The 20,932-nt window shown below is 40.7% G+C and overlaps 1 long non-coding RNA gene across 9 annotated transcripts in view; it reads left to right on the forward strand.

Annotated features, from left to right (window-relative positions):
- LOC119035479 (uncharacterized) overlaps positions 1-20,932 on the forward strand; it is an 83,274-nt gene that overhangs the window by 41,326 nt on the left and 21,016 nt on the right. For 4 of the 9 annotated variants that reach the window (XR_005079811.2, XR_008392836.1, XR_005079810.2 and 1 more), the window contains one exon: positions 18,815-20,930. The exons of 4 other annotated variants lie outside the window; for them this stretch is intronic. This is a non-coding gene — a long non-coding RNA (uncharacterized LOC119035479). Of the gene's footprint in view, positions 1-9,593; positions 9,674-18,814; positions 20,931-20,932 lie in introns of those variants that run through there. One more of the 9 variants, XR_008392837.1, reaches the window with a different exon arrangement.

Below are 20,932 nucleotides of genomic sequence, written 5' to 3' on the forward strand. Positions count from 1 at the left end.
TGTGTATAAGACATGGTATTCAGTTTTCCTTCTTTAATAAACTTGATTCCACAACATTTGGTGTTGACTTCAGTAATGTCTAGTGTAAGGTTACAGGGTTATTCCTACATACACTGGAAGCCCTAGCCCAAAATGGGCTGTAGGGTATGAGAAAGTTGTCTAATAGTGAGGAGAGATACCCAGACAGAGGAAATGTTTGCCTTATTGGAGACCTTGGTTAACCCACTGCCCCAAAGCCAATATGGTGACAAAGATAAAATAAAAAATGATACTCTAGGACCTTCAGAAATTCAGGGTAGAAAGTGCTTTGTCAAGGCAAGAAGCAATAGTCCTAATTTTCCTGAAATGTTTAGTGTTCCAATATAAACCTCAGGCAGAAATTATATAAAATAGAAAAAACATGAACTTTGAAGACAAAGATTCTAATTCAGATCTCATTTCTTCCACTTAACTTGTAACAATGGCAAAGTTTCTTAATCCTTCTAAGCCTCAGTTTCTTCATCTGTGAAGAGATGATAAAACCTGTCCTGAAAGGATGCGATTGGTTGAAAGGCTCCAATGAGCTGGATCATATGTGTTCCTAGCACAGCTGATGATGCAAAGCATGAGTTTCATAAACGTTCATTCTTTGCTTTCTCAACTTCTTTCCCCAACAACATGTAAAATAAGACTTTTCCATTATTCTCAGCAGGACCATCCATTTCCTCTGCTAATTAAAGGAGGGTTTTATCATTCCTTCCCAGATGTGAAATTATACTACTGATATCATACCTACTGTATCTTAATACATTTGCTAATGTACCATTTTACCTTGAATTTTTACACAGTGTTCTGCCCCTCCTACTATTCTCCTAGTGTGTTGTAATTCTTCCCAAATATTATTGTTCTAACAATAGCACTCACAAAATTCTCAATTCCTCACCTAATCATAGTGTAGCAGTTATAAATCATTGATATACTTGCAGTTGTTATTTTCTTTATGTAGTTGTAGCAATCCATGTAAAAGCCCCAGTGTAACATATGTGTACATATGCACACAACACACCTATATATCTTCCCCCTACTTTTCTGAGACATTTTTGGAAAGTATATTATTAGCAAACAAGACTTGTTTTCATTTTTAGAGAGAGGGGGGAGGGAGGGAGAAAGAGAGAAAAAGAACTATTGATCAGTTGCCTCTTGAACATGACCCAGCTGAGTACAGGACCTGCAAACCGGGCATGTGCCCTGACTGGGAATTGAACCTGCAATCCTTTGCTTTGTAGGACAATGTCCAACCCACTGAGCCACACCAGTCAGGGTGCACACAAGATTTTAGCAAAATGCATTAACATCTTTAAGAAACTACAAACTTTTAAGGCAAGGTGGAAAGCTTGCTTCAGCAGCATCCGTCTATATTCTCTTGATGCTTTAAATTCCAACTGCTTCTTAAATATTTGTTAAAACAGATCAAATACAACTTGTTTTTAGCAAATTCTGACTTTCCTACTTCCTTTACAACATATGATAAAAGCTTGATGTCTGACGATATTCTCTTTAAGGTTGATATTATATACACGCATGAATTTAAACCCATCATGCAGAATGTTGGACATGCCAAAGAAAATTTCTCAGCCAAGGTACAAGGTTAGGTGAATAAATATTTCACGACTCACACAGATACTCAGGAGTATTTGGAGTGTGTGTCAAGAGCTGACTGAATTCTTGAGGATGATGATTATCACAGAAGGACTGAAAAAGACTGGAGATGAGCAAACCTCAACAAAATGCTATCTCTACAAAAAACAGTTTCAGTCTAGCTTCTCTTCTTTCCACATTGCAACGAAATGAGATTTGGAACAATCTAGGATGAGATTTCTTATTTAAGTGTAAGGTCAGAGGTAGACATCTTGGGAAAGATTCCTAGTCTCAAATTGTTTAAATACAAAAAAAAGTGGATGATAGATAGATAGATAGATAGATAGATAGATAGATAGATAGACATATGAATGAATGACCAGGTGAATAATTCTATTATCTCCAAGCTGATGTTTCTAGAAGAAGGATCTGGATATATATTTTTTCCCAATCTGAAAGAAGTCAAGCCATTGTTAGTATAACAAGAATGATTTGCACAATATCGATGTAACCTGGTAGCCAAGGATAGTGGACTGGAATGCACATGTGTGAACAATGACACCCTCACTGTACTAGTCAGTGGGAGTGGGAGATCCCCACTGAGTGAGCATGTGTACTGTGTGGCCATCACATTCAAAATGACTGAGTGAGTAGAGCAATGAATCTGCATCACATTTTGCATTAAGCTTAAAAATTCCCCTGCAGAAACTATTCAGATGATTCAAAAGGCTGCAGCTATGGGTGATTGACAGCTTCATCACAATGAGCCCACTCATGCATCATGTCTTATTCAGAGTTTTTTGACAAAACATCAAATCACTCAGGTGACTCATCCCCACTACAGCCTAGATTTGGTGCCCTGTGACTTCTGCCTTTTCCCAAACTAAAATCACCTTTGAAAAAGACGAGATCTCAAACCATCAATGAGATTCAGGAAAATCCAAAAGGGCAGCAGATTGAAAGAACTGTGTGAGGTTCCTAGGTGCCTCCTTTGAAGGGAGCTGAGGTATCATCATCGTCTTATAGACAATGTTTCTTGTGTCTTGTATCATTGTCAATAAATGTCTCTGTTTTTCATTTTACATGGCTGGATACCTTCTGGACGGGCAGTGTGTGTGTGTGTGTGTGTGTGTGTGTGTGTGTGTGTATTCTGATATATATACATCAGGAGAAGGACACACACATATACATATATGTATATTCTTCTCCTGGAATCATCAGCTTGGAGAATGATAGAATTATTCACCTGGTCTTTCAAATCAGAAATGAGTTAGAGGGCATTTTGAAGTTCCTCTTCTGTCTCACATCCCACCTTCGATGTCTTCTCAATCTTTGCCATGTGATTGTTAATGCTATCTCTCCAACCCAATACTGCTGCTTAAGTCAGGTACTCATTTGGTCCTGCTGCCTGTGGTTCTGTGTTTCTCTCATATATTCTCCTCACTATGGCCAGAATTGTCTTTGCAAATATCAAGTCTGATCTTGTTGTTTCCTTGCATGACATTCTTCAGGAGTTCCCTATTAGAGATAGCAAGACATTCAAACTCCTGTGGACGGTTTATAAAATTTGTCTTCCCTGCCTATACTTCTAACCTCATTTTCTAATATTCCTTACATGTAGGGTTGCTAGACTTAGCAAAAAGAAAATAAAAGGAAAGCCACTAAATAATTTAATAACATTCTTGAATATGTATGTCCTGTGCAATATATAAACATACCAAAAACATATCTTTGTTTATCTGAAATTTGAATTGAACTAAATGTCATGCATTTTATCTGAAAACCCCACTTGCATAGGTACTAAACTCCAACCAAACAAAATACTCTTGCACTTTCTGAAGGTAGTCCTCTACCTGGCTCAGAGAGAAGCTCTGGGAGAGCAGGACCATGTATTCAAACCCAGGTGTTTTCCATATTATTCATGTAGATACTCAGTAAGTATTTTTTAAAGGAGAGAAGACAGGGAAAGAAGATCAAGAGAAAGAGGAGGGAAGGAGAGAGTGTGAAAAAAATACCTTTAGATATGACAGACTTGTATTCCCTGTGGAGTAACAAACTTCTATTTCTAAATCTCTGGAAATCCTTTCTTCATTACTCTTGATGGAGTTAACTGTTCCTCCTCATGGTATCTGAAGCATCATAGACATGCAGCTGTAAAAACATTCATTTTAGTTCTGCTATTAGTACTTTGTCACCTGAGTCTCCTAGTAGACTGTGAGTTCATCTATAGCAGAGAGTAAATTTTATCATTCATCCCTTCCATGTTTCCTGGAACATTTTAAGGAGCTCCCATTTCCTGGAGCATTCAACATATGTTTGGTTAAATGCCTGATTAAGTAAAAAGTGTGTTGGAATAAGCAATATAACTGTGAATTTTAAAATAGACCCAGAAAAATCCTAGGCTATTTTTAAGAAGAATCCAGGGACAATAGAGAGCACTGGCCTACAAAGATGCTTTGAAGTCAAAGTAGAGCACTGATGAAGGCTTCCTGGCTACATCCCATGGAAAATGCAGAGTCATGGCAAGGACATTGGCAAGACTGCCACCACTTCCAGTGATTCTCCATTAAAGGATCAATTCAAGGCCACCAAATATGTGGCTGATATCTACATGTCAAGAGTAGCCAGGGGCACTTCATGGAATGTGGTCAAGATGATGTGGAGCCTGTGCTCCAGAAATACAACTGGTATTTCCCACGAGAGACTTCCTGCAGTCAAGACCTCTTCCTGAGGTGTCTTGATGTCCTAGTCACTGAGGCATTTCTCCCCTGAACCACCGTGCACATCCAGTGTATGGCCCATCTAGAGTCATCCAATGTCATCCAGAGAAGGCTTGAAAGTGCTGAACCAAATGCAAGGGACATAATTTTTAAGGTAAATGTTAAGTCCTTCAAATAAAGAGCAAAAAAAGAAGCAATTCTCAGGTAGCAGAGACCCCCATGCAGTTATTGCAATATGCTCTTTCTGATACTATACTTTACTCACAATGACTTAACCAGTTCAATACTAGTCTCTGCATTTTAAAACTGGGGAAACTGAAGCCCAGGTAATGTAATGCTTGGTTTACATGGCTAACCTGGAATGAAGGAAAATCCAAGTCCCAAGGGGTCTGATTCTACAGATCATATGCTCCTTGCCAAGATACATTCAATTCAGAATGACCCAAAGTCCATCACACAGATATTAGCAATCGGTGAGAACTGATTCCTCTCTTTCTTTATTTGTTAATGTGGACATACAAGGAAACAATAGTTTATTGGATGGAAACTCTTGGATAAGGTGCCATTCATGTGTAAAATCATTTGCATGCATAATCCCAACAATCCTGCCACACAATAGTCATCATAAAATCCTTATTGAGGCAGTCTTTATATATAACTTTTAAAATTATTTTTCACAATTAAAAATAGTAAGTTTCTTTATAACATTAAGAAAAAAACAAAACCCCCCTTCTTTTCACTATCTAGATATAACTACTATTGATCCTTTAGGGTAATTTCTTCTCATTTGAATGATGGCATTTTTAAAATATGAGCTACTAAAATTAAACATAGTTATTTATAATACTGTGTATTTTCTTTTCATCTTAAAAGAGAAGATTTCATTCTATAGAAAATTTGAAAAATTTTGAACTACAAAGAAAAAAAGACATGCACTGTGACTTTTTTAAAATGATAATCAAGTATATAAATGCTAATAATCAGAAATAGCTATTTTTGTTTATGTCCTTCATTTTCCTATGCATTTTAATGTGCTTGAAATAATAGCATACATACTGCTTTTAAGCACAAAAAGCTCAGACATGTTCACAGTTCCTAAATGAAAGATAAAATAAAGATGGGCTTAATGACAGATAATATCAGTCAGTGGGTGATATATTTCTATTCAAAAACTCAGATTCTTCAAATAAATTTTAAAGATGCAGAAAATCACTAGTCAGCCTCTATGGTATTAAAAATGGTCATATGTCACTCTCTGCAACTCTGCTTTTATAGAGGTAAAATGGATTTTTGTTGTTTATTGATCCTCTCAGGAGTATTTTAAACATTTTAGTATTTTAGCAATAATTGCCAAGTGCTTCAACAAAATTTTAGGAATTATCGTTTAAAATTAGCATTGATTGTGGATATAGAGCGATTCTCATAGAATTGACTGCTTCTACCACATTCCTCAGTGTCCTGAGGTAGTTAGTTGACCTGGTACAACAGTGAAAGACTCCATCGCAATGCCAGCTAGGTGGCAATACTTTGCAAAGCTTGGGCAAGGATCCCCTGGAGTCTGTTTGTGGTCCAGGTTAGCATCCACTATGCACTGCTGTTTATCCCATATCCAGGGGTCCATGAATCAAAGGGTGCAAATGTGGGTGGCACCACCACTATCGCTTCTAGTGACCCACAAGCAAAATGTGTGCTTCCTGTTCCTGAGACCTTAAGCTCTGCTGGCTGAGACACTTTAGTTCCAGAGGAAGGAATGTTCCTACCAGAAGAGGCAATGGTGACCCCATTGATAAGGAAGCAGAGACTGCCACCTGGCCACTTTGGGCTCCTCTTTAGTACTTCACTATTGTTAATCTTACATCATAGTATTTAAGGAGAAGAGTAAATGTCACTCAAGAACTTTACTTCCTTCTCTGCAGAAAAAGTACATTTTGGGTACTAAATTTGGGGTACTCGATATAGTTGTTTCACATCACACAGAATTATGAGCTTGTTTTTGTCTGTATTTGGAAATTAAGTATGGTTTAAATAGATACATATGAGTGCTAAGTTGACAAGGGATAGATTTGTAATGGTTACCTTTGTGTGTCAACTTGGCTGGGCTATGAAGTGTCCAGGTTAAACATGATCCTTGGGTATGTCTGTGAGGGCATTTCCAGAGGGGGTTAGTATTTGAATGGATAAAGTGAGTAAAGTAGATCTTCTCCCCTATGTGGGTGGACATCAGCAGTCTGTTGAGGACCTGAATAGAACAAAAAGACAGAGGAAGGGAAATTGCCTCTCCTTCTCTCTAACTACTTCAGCTGGAGAATGGGTCTTCTCTTGACCTTGAATGGAACTTACATCATGGGTCCTTCAGTTTTTAGAACTACACCACAGGCTTCCCCATGACTCTAGCTTGCAGATATCAGCACATTTTAGGACTTCTCAATCTCCATAGTAATATGACACAATTTCCTATATTAAATCATTTGTATACACACATACATGCCTCTTATTGGTTCTCTGAAGAGCCCTACTACAATGCACAATATTTTTCCTACTTTTATTGTCCTTGTTGGACCTTATATTTTTCATGTTTGATAGTTTTCTCATCCTTAAATAAAAGACATATCAAAGCCCAGGGTTTGCTGAGGTCTGAAGAATGAATATTACCCCACTTCCTTCTGGTCAATATTCTTTTTTAAGTCATTCGAAACCACTGTTGAGTGGCTGCAGATCCTAGACAGGTTCTACATTTTAACAGGTTTTATTAACTCTGGCTCTAAATACTGAAATGGGATTCTACCCAAGTTCTGTCTGGATTTCTAATAACACAAACAATTGTTGAATATGAAAATAAGCATCACCTTCCCCCACATGTACTGTACCAAAATCTTATTATTCCTCCTCCTGACCCACCCACTCACCAAAAGTGTAAAGATTTTATTTTTCACCTGAAGAGGTGGAGCATCTCTGCAATTAAAGCCCTTTTCTTGCCCTCCAGCTACTTTTGTCTTTAAAAAATACTTTAGAGACAGAAGGAACTAGAGGTCTAGAAAAGTAAAATAAGTAATTTTTGTGTAGTAAAATAAGTAATGAAAAGGGAGTGAGACCAGAACTTGCCTCATAAGTTACAAGAGCTACACAGAGTAAGGATGGTTATAAAGAACAGACATGAGGTGGCAAACTGGCCACCCAAGGGAGGAAACTGGCTCTCTCAGACACAATTGAAATGATCAATACCATTGTAAAACAAAATTGGTGTAATAGAAAGAAAGAAAAAGGAAGGAAGGAAGGAAGGAAGGAAGGAAGGAAGGAAGGAAGGAAGGAAGGAAGGAAGGGAAGAAACAAAGAGGAATTTCTAGATTCACTTGAACTATGGAAAGATTTGGCAAATCTGTGTCTGTGTTCTTGTAAGACCAATACCTGGTTGTCTTTACATAAGGCATATTTATTTTCTTCTGTTTGCCTCAGTCTCCTCCCTGATCCACTTACTCATTTTTCTTATCTCAGGTGTTTGAATTTTGAACCCCTTGCGTAAACTTGACTTTCCCACTGTACTAGTTTCCTAGGGTTGCTGTGACAAATTACCAGAAATTTGGTGGCTTAAAACAACAGAAATTTACTCTCTTATAGTTGTGGAGCACTGAAGTTCAAAGTCAAGCAGGACCATGCTGCTTCTGAGGACTCTCAAGGAGAAAACTTTGTTCTTTCTTCTAGCTTCTGGTGGCCCCTGAGACTCTTAGCTTTTGGCCATTACGACTCCCATCTCTGCCTCAGTCTTCATATGGCCATCTTTTCTTTGTATGTCTCTTCATGTCCTTTTCTGTCCCTTATAAGAACATTCTAACTGTATTAGGAAACTACCTCACTCCTTACCTTAATTATATTTGTAGACATCCTATTTTGAAATAAAATCTCATTCTGAGTTTCTGGATAGATATAAATTTCCACCAGGGCATCCATTCAGAGATATACAATCAGAGGATACACAACTGAAGATGGAAAGTGGTCCTTCCCACCTCTCCTGCAGAACAAGCCCCTAAAAGCACACTAGAGCCCATGGAATGCACTCTTCCTTCCAGTTCCACTGACCTTAAAGTTGGAAAAATAATTTTCCAGGATCCAGCCTTTAGCTGATTGTCAATCCAAGTTTATAGCCATGTTTTGAGTTCATATCTTCTTCTATCTTTTCATAGGTATTTTTTACGGCACATTAGGTTGTACCAGGGCTCTTAGTGGACACCTTTTTAAACCAGCAGTCAGTGAATCAACTTTATAAGGTGCAATTAAAAAAAATAAGAAGAGGACAAAGCTTTTTTTTTTCTTCTGAACACACTACTCATTTCCTCCATACATTCACACTCCCAACTCCTCTTCCAAAATGCATTTGTCACCTCAGAGTAATACAAGAACAATAGAGTTGTCATATGAGTACAGAGCAAAGGAATAGATGACATTGTGTGAGTCATTCTAATACAGCTGCTGAGATCTTTAAATTCTGAGCTCTGAAGCTTTCATTTGCTGATGTTGATTAACTAATGAAAACAATTCCAGGTAAGGAAAATGTGAGTAGTCAGCTCCATACAATAGCTAATGTCATCGAGCTGTATATTTGATTTAAAAAATCTAATTACTGCATGTTTGTTATTTTATCATGTTTAATATATTGTCCCATACCAAGTGTGGAAGAATACAATCCCTTAAGGACAAGAAAAGTGCCTTACTCATATGAAGACTTAAGGGAAAAACAAAAAAGAAAGAATGAGTACCTTAACATTTCTAAAACTCAGCTCTGGAAACTGAGCTCCAGAGTGGCGAAAGGACTTATCCTAAGTCACTCAGCTAACCGGCAATAAAAGTGGAACTATAATTCAGAGCTCATGCCTTCCAGGTTCCTGTTCTCTGCAAAAATAACATAGTTAAACCATTGTAAGCCAGTTGAGAATGTACCATTTTCTACATAAATTTCACTCATTATATATTACTTTGCAGTTTCTTTTATTTTATTTTTTATTTTAATTGTTGTTCAAGTGCAGTTTTTCTGCCTTTTACTCCCATCCCAGCCCACCCTCCCCAACCCTTCCCACCTCTTTCCTACTTTGCAGTCTCCAAATGCTTTTACAAAGGACACTGTGTCTTTTGCTTCCCACGATAATCCTCTGATGTAAGAAGAATAGGTATTACTATTTCATGTTGTAGGTGGGGAAATGGAAGATCAAACTTTTCCACTTGGCACATTCATTTATTGAATACTACTCTCATATCTTTCACTAGACCCCCCCAAAGGCAAAGATGCTCAGAACTCTGAGGGTCATGCAATCTGGAAGAGTTGATTCTTCAGCTGGACAACTTTGGTAAGGGTCTCAAAAGAGGTGTGACCAAAGCGCTAAGAAAGTAGACAAGAGTTTAGAAAAGGATTAATGTTGAACTAGGCAAAGGACACGAGGTATGATATGGTCCAGCTTTTAAGTTAAGCATGGCTTCCAGAAAGGGAGTGGGTCCACAGAGAGAGAGGAGACCTTCATATCCTAGGGTGAAGAGTTTGAACTTACTCTGCCAGATAAGCAGGCTGGTAAATGTTTTTAAAATAAGAGTGTAACATGATCAGATTTGCATTTTAGAAAAATATGTCTATACATATTTTGTCTATACTAAATATAGACATACAAAATATGTCTATACATATTTGTCCCAAATATGCCTTTGAATTCACATACCACCCATGCTCAGACAGGTGACAGAAAAGAAGGGTATAAAACAATAGTAAAGGGGAGAGATTAAGATACACTGAAGAGTTATCAGATGCCTGAGCTGAAACAAATGAACTTCACCCAGCCAGTGAAGTCAGATCGCTGAATTTTTTTTATTGAAAAACATATTTATTATTTTTTACATTTTTTTATTTTAATTGTTGTTCAAGTACAGTTTTCTGTCTTTTACTCCCATCCCAGACCACCCTCTTCCACCCCCACCCCAGTTTTTGCACATGTGTCCTTTATATTTGTTCCTATAAACCCTTCCCCTTTTCCCCTGAAATTGCCTCCCCTCTCCCCTTTGGTCACTGTCAGCCTGCACAATTTCAGTGTCTTTGGTTATATTTTGCTTGCTTATTTGTTTTATTGTTTAGGTTCCCATTAAAGGTAAGATTATATGGTATTTGTCTTTCACCATCTGGCTTATTTTGCTTAGCATAATGCTTTCCAGTTCCATCCATGCTGTTGCAAAGGGTAGGAGCTCCTTCTTTCTTTCTGCTGCATAGAATTCCACTGTGTAAATGTACTATAGTTTTTTGATCCATTCATTTACTGCTGGGCACCTAGGTTGCTTCCAACACTTGGCTATTGTAAATTGTGCTGCTATGAACATTGGGGTGCATAGGTTCTTTTGGATTGGTGTTTCAGGGTTTGTAGGATACCACTCCACATCGGTCAGAATGGCCATCATAAACAAAGCTACAAACAACAAATGTTGGAGAGGTTGTGGAGAAGAGGGGACCCTAGTGCACTGTTGGTGGGATTGCAGACTGGTATGACCACTATGGAAAACAGTATGAAATTCTCTAAGAAACCTAAAAATGGATTTGCCTTTAGATCACTGAAATTTTTTAAAGAAACTGGAAATGTGGATTTTTATGTAAAATTGTTTGATTTTTCAATGTATGCATCTTATTTCATTTTGTACATTTTTGTTTTAGGCAAAAAAAAGAAAAATGAAATGCAAAGATGGCCTGCTTCTAACCAAGAAGCCATCATTTTGTCACTTGGCCTGTGTAGAATGTGAGAGTCTGATGGCAGGGACAGTGATTAGACATCTATTTCAAAAGGAGGAACCTGAGGCAGAGCCAGCAAGGAGTAAAAAGAAGGGAGATACCTGACCATCAGAATATAGAATCTAGAAGAAAGCCAGCAGGGATAGCAGGAGCAATTTGACCAGATGTTTGGACTCTGGCCTGTGATTTAGTCTTGATGTAACTGTTATGATTACAGATCTAAGTTTTAACCCTTTGCTGTTGTTGTTCTTAACATAGAAAGAAGAAATAAAGAGTGGGTTCTGATCAAGCTCTCAATACCCTCCCAACTGACTTCCCCATAGCCCTCCAAATTCAAAATAATGCCGTGTCAGCACCCGTGTGAATTTAGAGCAAAGTTGAGAAGGAAAGCTAGTGTTCCCTTTGTTTCTTTGCTCCAGCCTCTGAGGAATTCAGTTAATGTTCTCTGCCATAAAAAAGGAAATGGTTGGTCTCCTTTGCCTAACTATGCTGTCTCTCTGATTTAAGTACTTTTCACCTGTGAACGTCCTTGGTTACTCCTGAAGTGTATTCTGCCCCATAAAAGGCACTAAATTAAAGGCTGCTTGGGCTCTATGTTTTAGTGATTCTAAAAAGTGCCATAAGATTTCTCCTCCCTTCAGAGAGCCAGTGAAGTTCACCTTAAATGTCACTTCCTCTCTGCAGTGGGCCCTAAAAACCCACCTCCTTAAGACTAAGTTCAGATGACATTTCCTCACCACACCAGCATCCCCTGCAAATGCAAATTGGGTCAGTGCACCTTAACTGTGTCAGTCATCACCCTTTGTCACCATCTAATTCATTCCCTCTCTTTAAAGCCTGAAGTCACTCCCCATGTAGCAGCCAGAGTGGTCATCTTAAAATATAAGTCAGATCATACCACTGCCCAACTTCAATTCCCCTCTGGCTTTCTTTTGCAGTTAGAATAAAATGTAAACTCCTTAAATGATTTATGAAACCCTGGAGTATATGATCCTGCCTGTAGCTTCTGCCACTTTCTCTTTTCCTGATTATATTCCAGTCACTCTGGTCTTCTTGGGGACCCCCGGATGCCACCACAGTACCTTGGCATGTGCTGTTCCCTCTACTTACAGTGCTTCCCCCTGTCCTTTCACACAGCTGGATATTTCCCATCATTCTGATCTTAAATAAAATGTCATCTCCCCAGAGGGACCATCTCTCCCTGATCATCTAAATGCTCACTTTCCCAGATTATTTTCTCTCAACACCTGGATACTTACTTCATAGTTGTGGCCACTATAATAATCTCCTTGCAGGCCTCCAAATGCTGCAGTACAGTTACCTAAGGACCTCAGCTGTTGGTGTCTGAAATCTAGCCATAGCACACTCTGAGGCCATGCTTTCCCTGGGGTGTTCCCAGCCAACGACAGTATATTCACAGAACATGTGGAATCTCCAACCATTGACTTTGACTTGGGGAACCACCATCAGCTTTGCTTAAACTTGGTTGGGCTGAACAGCAATCTGAGACTCTCTCTATCCAATCTTCCTTCCTTCCTTCTTTCTCTCTCCCTCCACAGAGTCAGACCAGCATCATAGTCCAATGGCTCCTTCAGTCCCCTCCAGTACATTCCTCATGTTCTCTCTTGAGGCTACACCTCACTTCTACTTCTCTCAGAACCCAAGTTGACACAGGAGTTCTTACCTGAATCTTTGTCTAAGTTAGTCAGTTAGTCTGTTAGTTGGTTGAATAGTTATTTGGTCTGTTACTTAGCTGGTTCATTAGTTAGATTCAGTAAAACATTGACTCCTTAGAGAAAAGACTCTTGTTAGGCTCACTCGCTGCCACGTCTACAGCACTAGCACCATCCTGGCACAAGTAGGCGCTCATTAATGTCTGTCCAATTTTGTGCACAAGTCTATCAACACATTAACAGATTACATTGAAATAATCTATGTGCCCAGCTTCATCGCTCACTAAACTGTAGAATTTCTTGAGGCTATTCTATTTATTATGGGTTTGAGCTCAGTGTATTGCCCAGAGCCTGAGGCACAGTAGCAGCTCAATCAATGTCCGTTGAATTGAGATAACCCTGCCCCCTTCCTCACACCCTTGACCCACCACTCCACTCAGGCAGCACATGTCAAATTCTTATCTGTCTTCCATAACACGGTCTGCTTTACCCCAAGCAGTTCATCCTCTTGTGTTCTGTATCTTGGTGAATGTCCCAACAATTCTCCCAATTTTCCATGAACTCTTCTCTAACACTGGCCCTCTACCTCTCTGCAGCATATCAGGCTATCCAAATAATCGCCAGGTCCCATCCTTTTCAACTCCTAAATATCTGCTCATTGAATGAACCATCTTACATTTCTACTGATACCACCTGGGTCTAGGCCCCCATCATCCCCTCCCTGGACCAATATAAAACACCACCTTAATAGGTCCCTCTTCCTCCACATTTTCATCCTTCTCATATAGTTCCTACCTGACAGTGAGAAAGTTCTCTAAAAAGTAAATCAGATCAAGCCAATCCCTGCTTAAAGCCTTTTTCAAGGTTCAAGGTTCATTAGTTGGTTAAAAGGGGGGCTTTCAACTTCTACTATACAGATTCACCCACCCTGCCTAGCTTCCCCCTCTATACCTGCACCTCAGCTGATCTCCTAGCCACACAGAACAGTTGGCTGTGTCCAATACCATCACTCTCTTTCTTGGAGAACCGTGTTCCTCTAAATCACCCCCATCTCCCTTAAGCTAATTTCTGCATAGTTCACTTCTTCCAAGAAGTCTTCTGCAGCCAAGTCCAGTCTGAATAAGGTGATTCTCCTTTGAGTTCCTGTAGGAACCCTAACTATTCCCATCACAGTACTTCTTTAGTCAACTTGGGCTGCTATACCAAAAAATACCATAGACTGGTTGGCTTAAACAACATTTATTTATCACAGTTCTAAAGGCTGAGAAGTCCAAGATCAAGGCTCAGGCAGATTTGGTGTCTGGTGAGATGTGTTTCCTAGTTCACAGACAATGGTCTTCTGCGTCCTTCCGTGGCACAGAGAGCAAGAGAGCTCCCAGGGGTCTCTTTCCAAAGGGCACAAGTCCCACTCCTGAGGGCTCCACTGGTAGCACCTAATTACCTTCTGAATGTCCCACCTCTTACAACATCACGTCAGGACTTAGGATTTCAAAATATAAATTTGAAGGGAGACACAAACCCTCAGTTCATAACTACTAATTATACTTGTTTAATTGTCCATGCTCTAATGAAACGGTGTGATCCTTATTTCTAAAATATAAATTTGAGTTAACACATTTTGTCAAATCTTTTATATTTCCTCATTGCCTCCATGTGTGGGGGTATCCAGGTACTTTCTAGTCTTACCTCTTCACGTGCCCCAAAGCCCTATCATTCCCAGCTCTAGACACAGCTTCACTCAAAACACTTGCATATATTGTTTTTCTTGCCTGGTCTACCTTTTGTCATTTTCTTTCTAGTCAATTAGCACCCATCCTTCGATATCCATCTTGAGTATTTTTCCTCCCATAAAGCCTTTCTGAACCCCTCTGTCCTCTGTAGATTTGACTGTGGCTTTGAGTCATTTGTACAAATTTCTGTTACTTATTTCATGGCATTTCTTGGTTTATAATTCTAATTTTGTGTCTGCCACTGGACTACAGAATTTCAAGGGTAGTGTCAAGACCTAATTCAGCTTTCTTATCCCAGTGTCTACTATAGACAAAAAAAGAGGTATTTAATACACAGTCATTAAATGAATGACTTCATCTATTTTTCAGGGCTTGACAATGTTTACTTCTGCATATATTCTGTCTCTGGTGAACTACAATGGATCATATTTTCTTGTATTCTGAGCTCCATACATACATAGCTATACAATCTTTCTTAATAGGGTCTAAGCATGTGAAAAGCAGGAACAAGCCTTATAGTCTCTTTACCTGTATCTCTGTATGGGCCTTGAACATAGAAGAGCACAATACAATTTTACTGATTAATTTCCATGGCTCTAGCAACTATTCTTCTTTAATTCAACAACTTATTAAAATTAAAAAAGAAAGTTTTCTCAGAAGCTAAAAATCACAAAATGTTCTTTTCTAAAAATAACACATCCCCAAAACACTCAAGGCAGAAGCCATGTGTTTTCCCCTTTCCCATTAATGAGAGAAAGATGCGACTCCCTCCGTTTTCATTTTGTCTGCATCATGTCTGTGTTGCCTAGAGATGTGTGGCTGTTGTTTCAAGAAAGATCAAATGACAATGGGAGATGGATGGCCTCCTTGATTAAAAAGCGGCACTTGGATTCATCTGCTTCCTCCCATTCCAGGAGGAGAGGGTTATTTCACAGTCAGTGCCTACTTAAGCAGCACGAATCTCTAGGAGCAGCCGAAGCTGGCCATCCCCATCCAGACCCACTCACATAGGACCTTCAACGCACAGACATGCAGAGCAGAATTTCAAGGGTTTAGGATTTGCCACTGATGGAACCGAGATTATCTTTGGAGAGACAATTAAAGAATCGGCATGGCATGGCAGACCAACCTGCACTCAAACCCCAGCTCTGACCCTGGGGAAGTTATATAACCTCCCTAAGCTTCAGCTGCATTATTTGGAGAACGGAGGTTAATAATGACATACCTAGTGGAGCTGACAATGGGACAGAAGGAGACAACACCAAGCATTTAAATTGCCTGTTCCTGAGAGCTCATTAACGGTGGCCATCTTCACTAAGTAGTCAGAAGTATGTCTGTCATGACAGCTGTCCATGGATGAACACTTACTGTGTGCTATATACCATGCTATTTTTTATACCTTATATTTTACTTATAAATCTCACAATTTCTCATTCATCGGGTATTATCCTCATTCTAGTTTTTTGGAAAAAAACTATATTTCTCAGAAGCTGAGTGACTTACCCACGACTGCACCACGGCAGCCTTTGCATCGGGTTGAGCCAGCCCTGTCCGGGAGTCCCATTCTTCTGCTTTTCAAAAGGACTGAGAGGTGGTCAGGATCTTGAATCCCATCCAACTCCCACAGTTTCCAGAGAGATTTGTGACAGGGGCAGACTGGCCCAGAGGAGACTTGTTAGTATCCCCAGTTTAAACTTTTGGCCCATATTTCTCCTGCAATGGACCCATATTTTAGCTTCAGTGAGCCCTTTAATCTTTTTAGCCCAAAAGCATTGGTCCTCAGATGTGGGAACACTCCGAGGGGAACACGAGAAACTCCTCCATGACCATCACCACTAGATGGTCAACCCAAAAGAGAACTGGCCTCAGCTGTCCTCTCCTTACCCATTTTCCCACAGACAACTCCTGACCATAGGTTCTGGGGACAAAAGCCTGCCAATCAAGATATACTGTTAGTTCCTCCCCGCTCAAAAACATGTAACCCTTGCCTGCCCCCTCCAACTAAGTATTCGCATCCACCTAGCACTGTGGCTTTTTTGTGTTTATCATTCAATCCATCAGAGCATCTTCCTTGGGCAGTAGTTGTGGGGGCTGGAAACAGGCCTTGAGCTCCCTCTAGAGGCTGCAATCATGCAACCAACACACAGGACTGGACTTAATACAGCTGCAGGAGGAATAGCCAGGGACAAAGTCCCACTATTCTCCCCTGGAGAAGCAAACCAGGGCCAAAGTGACAATCCCAACAACTCCTTCCAAGTGAGCAGATACAGAGACAGCTGGTCTCGCCAATGGGAAGACAGGTGTCTCTGACCTCTAGAGCCTGATGCATCTCAGCTGAAAAATAGGAAGCAACAGATGGGCCAGCCAGCCCCCAGATTCTGACCTCTGAGTCCCCACTCAGTCCCACGAAACAGAAAAGAAGAGAGAGAGGTGTTTTGTTCCTGGCACCACACACTGACCAGTGAAAGGCAGCCTAGGTGGACAGCCTACTCAGTGCAAAGCCTTGGAGGTGGACAGAGGCTGCCTGCCACAGACAAACAGAGAACCCGCCTCAGGACAAAAGGGGCTTGTGTCTGGAGAACCACTGGATGAATTTTTTACTCCTGTGTGCAGCCCACACATTAGAAATATTTGATACATGGTAAACGCATTTTGGAATAATGTTGAATGACCACACACCTAATAGCTGTCTAAGGTCTGCCAGAATAAGGAAGGGCTGCTTCTTCTGTCTAGTACAGAGTGCATCTATTGTGTGTAGAATTGTATCACCCCAAAGAGATATGGTGCATTCTTAACTCCCAGTAGCTATGACTGTGACCTTATTTGGAAATGGGGTTTTTGGTAGCTTAATCAAATCAAGAGGAGGTCATACTAGATTAAGGTGAGCCTTAATGCAATGACAGGTGTTCTTATTTTAACAAAAGGAAAATTTAGACACAAACGCACAGTGACACAGGGGAGAACATTGTGTGATGACAGAGACAAAGATCGAAGTGATGTGTCTATAAGCCAAGGGACACCAAGGATTGCTGGCAACCACCAGAACCCAGCAGAGAGGCAGCAAAGGGTCCTTCCCTAAAATCTTCAGAGGGAGCATGGTCTTACTAACACCTGGACTTCTGACTTCCAGCATCCATTATTGCAAGGGAGTGAATTTCTATTGTTTTAAGTCATCCAGCTTATGGTAATTTAATGTGGCAGCCCTAGCAAACCTATGGACTGCTTGACACTTCAGCAAAGTGAAATGAAAAATATCAGGACCCCTACAGGGAGGGCTGTATACCTTTTATTCCCTTCCAAGAGAGCCAAACAACGCCCAGTTATTATTTGTACTGTTGCCAGTTCCCTGCCTGAAGATAAGGCTTTTCATTCATGCAAACAATTCTGGGCTTTGGAATTCAAGGACATGCCCCAGAGGGATCTCTGGAAAAATCCTGCAGGACCTGAGGGCTTCCTGAAATAAGCAAAAGGTGAGAGCCCAAAAAGATCAGAAATTACAGGCACACCTCAATTCCCTCATGTGAAATACTGAGCAGTAAGTAGCTTTCTTTCAAATTTCTTCGTGAAAGTATATTTTGAAAAAGTAGGCATATTTTTCAATAATACAGGGCATTTCAGACATTCTGGTCTTGCTTACCTAGTGCAGAAATAGCTTATTCCCTGCTTATGGGTAATACATAATCACTAAGGTCTGTTAATCTTATCTGTTTCCCAGTAGAAAGTAAATTCATCACATAGGTGTAGCAGAGGGTCTCAACACCCTTTCTCCAAAAAAGGGGGACAGAGTCTTTCCTTCCAGGGACCCTGTCCCACTAGTCTAGAAGCTTCACATGAGAACAACAGTCCTTTTTTGTCAAAATCCATGATATGCAGCACCAGGCAGGGCATCCTACAGGTTTGCTGGGAAAAACGAGTCTGAGTATAGGAAGGATGGAGGTGGAAAGGGACCTCCAAGTTGGTGGGATCTGCAACCTCAAAGGTCTCCTGCTCCGTCCTCTTCCTACCAAACTCTATAAACACATGAAGAGAACACTGTGTCTGAATTTTCTGGATCAGTTAACATTACTTCTGAGTTACATCCTCTATAAAACCTCATCCATACAATGGCTGGGCTTCAGTGAAGCCAAAACCACATATTTAAATTTTTTTCCACTTAAGAAAGCAAGTTCAAGATGTGAACATAAAATATTGTCCAAATCTACCTAGTTCCAGGACAGTTGCTGCTAATCAGCTTGGGTCCTTGCAATCTTTCTGTTGGCACTGACCTTGGGTCTCTGTATTTGCTGACTCTCTAGGCAACCTGATATGTTTTCTTCCCAACAGGGCTCCTGGAAAGCCCCCATTTGGCCCAAGCCCCAAAACTCCCACTGATCAGCTCTCTTGACACTCATCCCACTGAGTACGATAACTGCTGAGAGGGACAGCTTCCCCTGCACCCCCATCCTGAGAACTGGAGTCGCAGCCTGACTGAATAGAGAAGGAATCCTGAGGGGTCAGCTTTCTCTCACCTGCAGCATCTCCAAAGGTTCCCTTGGATGAAGCCTTTGACCAGCCATGCCATAATGCTCAGGGCTCTTCAAAAACAAGGTCTCCCTTCACTGCATCCTTTAGGTTTTCAAAGGCATATGAGCCTTCAAGAAAACTAACATGGCCACACTTTAGAGAAATATTTGATAGTATCTTGGCTAAATTTACTGATGGTTGAAAAAAAAGAACTAAAATGAGGAAAATTAGGTGGGGCTTTAGGAATAAGTGCTTTTGAAAATCAGCTGTTTAGGAAAGAGCTCAGCAGAACACTTTTATCTGTTGGGAAGGGGAAGTTCAGATACCAGTAGGAAGCGGGCGGGGGGTGGCAGGTCCGAATATTCTGAAGTGCTGACATGGAGAGCGAGCAAATATCTGCACACACGCAGTTTTTCGTAGCTCAGGCCTTGGGTGATTTGGATCTCTGGGGTGTGGAAGGTGGCAGCCGGCCTCACAACTTGGAAAGAAGGTGGATCTGAGGTTAGTGGTAGGAACACAGCTGGAGCAAATGCAGCCGGAACTGGTGAAGCCAGTGTGTGGGGGTCAGTGAGAGGGTTGCTGGAGTCCTCCAACAGCACACATTGCCATCTCACCAAGGCCCCAGGAGGACCCTGGCTGGGGAAGGCTATTCCTAAAACTAACTCAACTCATCTGCAAGATGAGCTGATAAAGACAACTTTTCTGTATACAGAGAGAGCACAGGAGGGTCATATGAGATGATGGTTGTTAAAAAGCTTTAAAAAGTACAAATTCTAAACAAGTAAGAAGGATTGTGATATTCTTGTGACTAATTCCCCGTCACTTAGGGAAGGCACAAAGCTTGTTGTTGGAAGAAATTGTGGCTTGAAGAGTTTAGGCGAGGGCCAGGTCAACTGGGGTGCTTGCAGAGCAAAATCACCTCATGATCAGGTGACCTTGTTACACAATATCAGGTGATGTTGAATTTGATGACGTTGGTGGAGTTGCCCTTGAATCGTGGGACTGTAGGAAGGGCACACAGTGAAAGCTGAGTCACAGCCAGGTCAGGTGAAGAGCCCTCAGGGGAAAGTCAGGAAAAGTGGATTCTCATGTCAGGTACAGCAAAGCACCGGCCTGTGTCATCAGCTGTCATTGTGCCTATTTGTACAGTTTTAAATAAAAGTGTAATGTCTTCATCTTTTTCACTTGTGGTACTTCGTAAGCATGTGGACCTGTGTGCACACGTGTTGTAAGGCTTATGGGAGCTCATCCCCTTCAGCCCTTCACGCCCAGGCCCTTACTGAGCACCGACCTATGTGGGTCTCCGGACATACCCTGCTGGATGAAAGAAGGGCTCGGAGTAGTGGTCCCAACCCTAGCTGCCAATCAGAATCGATTAAAAAGCTATTAAAATCTTGACATACAGCCCCCATCTCAAGAAGCTCTGATTTAGCTGATAAAAATTAAGACCCTGGCATGAAAAGTTTTCCAGTTTTCTTACATTTGTTGGGGTGATGTTGGTTAATAAGATTACATAAGTTGCAAGTGTAAAATGCTACAATAACCATCTGTACGTTATACTGTGTCACCTCCTGTAACCATATATTTGGACCCCTTTACCCTCTTCCATGTCCCCACCCACCCCCTTTCCCTCTGGCAGCCACCACACTGTTATCTATGTCTATGAGTTTTTATGAAGTAACACCATTTGCAACAACATGGATGAATCTTCTGAATATTAGGCTAAGCAAAATAACGCAGATGGAAAAAGTCAAGAACCATATAATTCACTTGCATATGGAAATAAAACAGAAAGCAGCAAATGGATGAACAAGACAAACACAGACACAGGAATAGTGTCTAAAAACTCCCCAGGGGCTCTCACAGGCAGCAGAAGTAGAGAACCAAGTCGAGGTGTCAAAGACCAGCCAAGCCAGTGATTGCCAAACTTCGTCTTTT

The sequence above is a fragment of the Artibeus jamaicensis genome, unplaced genomic scaffold, assembly GCF_021234435.1.
Source record: "Artibeus jamaicensis isolate MK-2021 breed Jamaican fruit bat unplaced genomic scaffold, CSHL_Jam_final contig_76, whole genome shotgun sequence".
In the NCBI taxonomy this organism is placed as follows: Eukaryota; Metazoa; Chordata; class Mammalia; order Chiroptera; family Phyllostomidae; genus Artibeus; species Artibeus jamaicensis.